General features: G+C 48.8%; 1 pseudogene; it reads right to left on the minus strand.

The window, feature by feature from the left end:
- Positions 1–454: 454 nt before the first annotated feature.
- LOC100943347 lies at positions 455–1,286 on the minus strand (annotated as a pseudogene).
- Between the last annotated feature and the right edge of the window lie 3,720 nt (positions 1,287–5,006).

A 5,006-nucleotide genomic window follows, 5' to 3' on the forward strand; every position in this document is an offset into this window, starting at 1 on the left:
GGATGCGCAAGGGCAGATGTCCCCTCTCCCCAGCTCACGCCAGGCCGTCCAGATGACAAGGGGCAGCCTCAGCCTCTCAGCACCACAGTGGGGCCTCTGCTGGGCCCCTGTCCAGGGACATCCAAGAGGCACTGCGGGGGCTCCTGGGCCCTGTCCTTCTTGCCCCTAACCTAAACCCAGGAGCCTCCTGGGTCTACTGGATTTAATGAATGGAAATTCAAGGTACCCAGATAAAGCTGAATTTCAGATAACTTCAGATTTTGTTTATTTCTAAAATGCTTTATTCTTTTAATTAATCTACATTGTATTAAGTACAGAATATCCTTAAAAATTAACAAACAAATCTGAATTTCACATTTTGACATTGTTATGGAAAAGGAAACATCTGGCCTTTTTGACTTTTCTTTTTACATTTATCCACATTCCAAGTAGCTTATCAGAGTGAGGTTCTTTGTTACTTTTGTCCAAGTTGTGGCAGCTGCTTGAACTGTGCAGCATTGAAGAGCTCACTGCAGCCGTATCAGACGGTTTGCCTGCTTCCCTTTATGTAGACAACAAGGTTTTGATATTCAGTCTAGCTGCGTCCTCCCACCACAAAATCAGGGGCCTCTTGGAATGGATTTTTGTTCCTGGGAACTGAACTGTCATTGCCCTGTAGCGTTTTGAGATCAAAATATCTATAATCATCAGGGTTTCGGGGTTTGGTTTCATCTCCATCAGATTGTCTAGAATACTAGTAATAGGTAGATTTTGCTGTTTCAAAACCAGGTTCTTCACGCCTTACGTGAAGAACTGTGATCCTATGTTCATGACTCGTGATAAGAGACCCACTTGCCATAGTTGGCAGGAGCTGAGGCCACCTTAGTAAAAGCTTTCTACTGTTTGATATATCGCAAGGGATTAAGATTGCATCCTGTACCAGTTAAAGCTTTTTTAATTGCTCCAAATCAGCCTCAGAAGGAGCTTGTTGTGTGCTTATCTAACAGATAAGAAACAGCCTCATTTTATCTTCTGGAGTTCGCGCATCAGGATCTGATATTATATCTAGAACAGATTTGTCCAGAGCAGTTTTGCTCATTATTTTTTCTTCATATTCAAAATGCTCATCCAGTTTTCTCGCCTTTATATGTTCTAAAACAGCAGTGGCAACATCCGTATGGAGATCAATAAGTCTTTTTTCTTTTTTTCAAGAAGTTCAGGCAAAGAACAGCTGACGTGATCTTAGCAGTATTGTCAGAAAGAACACTGCCGCCTCCTTCATCTTCCCCTTCTAGTCCCATAATGATTAGAAGAAAAATCCCTATGCCTCTTAAAAAGAAAAAAGTACCAGTGGCCAGAAAGTTCATGTGCAATTTGAAATAGTTGCAAACTTCATGGTCACCCTATATCAGTCCACTCCAGTCAATATTTGGGATATACTTATGCTGAAAAAAATTGTTCATTTTCTATCTAAAATTCAAACTGAACTAGGAGCTCTGTGTTACCTGGCAACAGACACCAGCCCCACCCACCCTCCCGCAGACCAGAGTCTCTGTCCCAATCTGCTGTCCTCCCTACCCCCCTCCCTTCTTTGCTCTGACCCCTCTTTCCCCTGCCTGAGACTACCGCCCCTGAGCTGCCCAAAGGACAGGCAGTGTGAGCAGGCTCTAAGGACAGGATGATGGAGGGAGATGGGATAGAGAGAGATGGGCTGGTGCCACAGAGGCTTCCCCCAGTCTCTGCCCATCTCCGACCTCATTTGTTTTCCACTCAGGAGGTTCCCCCAGAGTGAGAACACTCATCTGTCTCGCTGTCTCCTGTCCAGGAGGGGCAGGTCCTGGCTGCAACCTCCCTGATCACAACAGGCCCTGGCTGTGCTGACACATTCTTCCCTGTCCCATTACGACCCCGTGAGTTTTTCCTCTTCTCAGCAAATCTGATCACATCTCCCCGACTCCCTTTCTGGCTTACACCGGAGTTATCTTCTCCTGTCCATTTTCACTGGTCTCAGGCAGCCTCATCAATATCACGGCGCAAGAAAGGACTCAGGGAAGCTGCCTTCTAATGTTGTAAAATGGGAGAATTTTTCTTAACCCTGAGCAACAAAGGGCAGCTTTATTTTTAATAATAATACTGTTTCAGAATGTAAGGGTTTTTACCCCGGTGGATCTTTGGCATCAGAGTTACAGACTAACTTCACGTTTTCCTAAACTGGAGATTATTGGTGAATGACCACATCTGAGTCCTCAGCAGGCGCCTCACAGCTTCAGGTGGTTCACAGCAACCTGGAGAAGGGCTCTTTGCTCCTCCTGACGAAGCTGCTGTTTGCCCCCAAGTGTGATCTCTCTGAGCCCACAGGGCATCTAAGCACCATGATGGGCACTCTGGGTCTTTAACCCACCTGTCCAGGCAAAGCCACTGCACAGCAGCAGAGAGGCTGCCTGGGGCCGGGGCAGGCGGCCTCTCCAGTGGCCTCTGTGTTCCTGCTCACCTGTGAGGCCTCGTCTGTTCCTGGTGGGGAAGAAAGGCAGCAGGTTTGCGTTCTGCTCTTGTGGAGCTCACATAATGTCCCTCCCTTATAGGCCATGCTGATCCCTTCCTGTCACCTGGAAGGAAAGGTGATCAGGCACACCCAGGGTCAAAACTGAACAGCAGGTCAAGTTCATTGTATACAAAAGAACATGCAGGAGCTGGGGAGGCCTCCAGCCAAAAACCACCAGAGCAGCCTCAGGGCAGCAACAGGCTGGCTCAGGGAGCAGACATGATGGGGAGCAGACTCCATAGAGAGCAGTGCGAGGAAGCGCGGGGATCACCAGGTGCACACAGAGCAGCGGCAGCTTCCATGGGGCGTCTCCTGCGTCAGGATTTCCACTATGGCGGTCAGCCTCGGCAGGCGTGCTCAAACTGTGGACCACGGGCCACGTGCAGCCCGTGCTCAAACTATGGCCCACGGGCCACATGCAGCCCGCCTAGAACATTTATCCAGCCTACCAAGTATTTTTGCTGATGCTGCCTGTCCTGCTTGGCAGCCAACTCGTTCTGGGGCCCACAGTCTGGCCCTCCACCAGTCTGAGGGACAGTGAACTGGCCCCTGTTTAAAAAGTTTGAGGATCCCTGGCCTAGGGTCTCATCTAAACCAAGGCCTCTGCTATTATTTTTTCTTTAGCTCAATCTAATGGAGGTTATTTTGGGGTTGTTCCAATTTTTATTTTTTTTAAGTTCCTCAAGTAACCAATTTGTTTTAATAAAACTGATTTTAAAATAAAAGTCATGGTCTGGTAGTTAACTATTTTTATGTTATTTTTCTGAGATCAACTCTCTGATGTAACAGTGCTCTGTGGGAAGAGGTATTTTTTTGTACTAGTTTCAGCTGTATTTTCTTCCAGATAATTACAAAACTTAAACCACATGACAGAGCATAGTCACCTGAGTATTTTATCCTCTTACTACGTGGTGAATACTGTCTCTGCCGAGTGTGATCCGCAGGGCAGCTCCGTCCACTCTTAGCCACCCAGAGCCCAGCCCATCTGCATCATCTGAAGTGGGACAGAGTCCGTGTTGTGTAGACCCCACCTGTGTGTGGTGGGTCTTGATAGGAACTGAGGCCACGCCCTGGGTCACTCCTTCTGGCCTTGTTCTGGGGGAGGTTCTGTCCTGTATTGTAGCAACTCTGCAGGCTCATCCCCAACAGGCCTTGCCGTAGTAGTAAGTGCCCTGCTTGTGCCCTAGTTAGGCAGAGAGGCCAGGCAGAGCAAAGGCACCAGCAGCTCTGAATTGAAGGGTCCTGGCCCACGAGGAATCTGCAAAGCCCATGGTATGGCCCATGGCCACACCCTCACACCTGTGTCAACAGAAAACAACCCAATCTCTATGAAATAATTTAAAGAAGTTTTTTCTGAGCTGAGTACGTGAGACATGGCCTGGAGGACTGACCATGCCCAGTAAGCCTCGGGCAAGTGGTCTGGCTGTGGTTGGGTCTCACTGTGGTGGTTGGGTCTGGCCGTGATGATTGGGTCTCACCGTGGTTGGATCTCACTGTGGTCAGGCTGGGTCTCGCCATGGTGGCTGGGTCTCACTGTGGTGGTTGGGTCTGGCCATGGTTGGGTTGCAGTCTGGTTTATGCATGTAGGGGACACAGGAATTGCATCAGTCCACGGAAGACATGCATTATTTTGGCCCAATAAGGAGAGACTTCTTGAAGCAGAACATTAAAGATCATAGATGGTGTAAAGATTCTCTTATTTATAATGGGCTAAAGAAATAAAGATTTGTCTAAAGGCCTGGAATGTTTAAGGTTGATAAAGTTAAGGTAAAGAAGTTTGTTAATCAGACAAGCCACCAGACACACCCCTGCAGTTATCGTTTAAGCTTTAGACTTAAGCCCGTTAATGAGCTAGAAAGGACCTCTCCAAGAAGTGGGGGAGGGTGCGAGTTCCCTTCTCACGGTCAGCAACTCAGCTTTAGAGTATTTCTGGGGTCCACTCAGCCAGCTGGGGATTTAAGATTCTATTCTAGCTCATAGCTGCATGAGCAATGGTAAATGATCCTCACAGGGCCTCACGCTCCCCCAGAGCTCTGGGCCCAGAGCACACACCATGTCCCCTCCTGCAGACGTGGCAGTAACACACACCACTGAATCCCTCCCTTCCCAGAGTGGTAACGGCAGGTGCCCGGCACAGCTGTGTCTGTGTGGCTGACCAACCGCTCCACCTGCAGGAGAGGATGCTGGCAACCTAGAAGTCTTCAATAACTCCTCCAAGGTCAGCAAACAAAAGGGGTGTTTTAGAATTTGGGAACTACATCCAGATTCAGAACTCTGAGCCCCACAACTTCCTCCGAGGAGTCCCCCTTTTTACTGTGAAGATGGACACAGATGTCTACTCATCAACAATTAAGTCCCCTGGTGAGCGCAGCTTTGTGCTCCCTGGCCATCCCCAGGAGGGCTTCCCACTGCCCCTCCTGCAGCAGCCCCCAAGTGGCTCTGTGGCCCTTGGGTATGGGGACACCCACCTCTGGAGAGAAGCATT

This window comes from Otolemur garnettii, unplaced genomic scaffold, assembly GCF_000181295.1.
Source record: "Otolemur garnettii isolate 467f Iridium unplaced genomic scaffold, OtoGar3 scaffold00075, whole genome shotgun sequence".
In the NCBI taxonomy this organism is placed as follows: domain Eukaryota; kingdom Metazoa; phylum Chordata; class Mammalia; order Primates; family Galagidae; genus Otolemur; species Otolemur garnettii.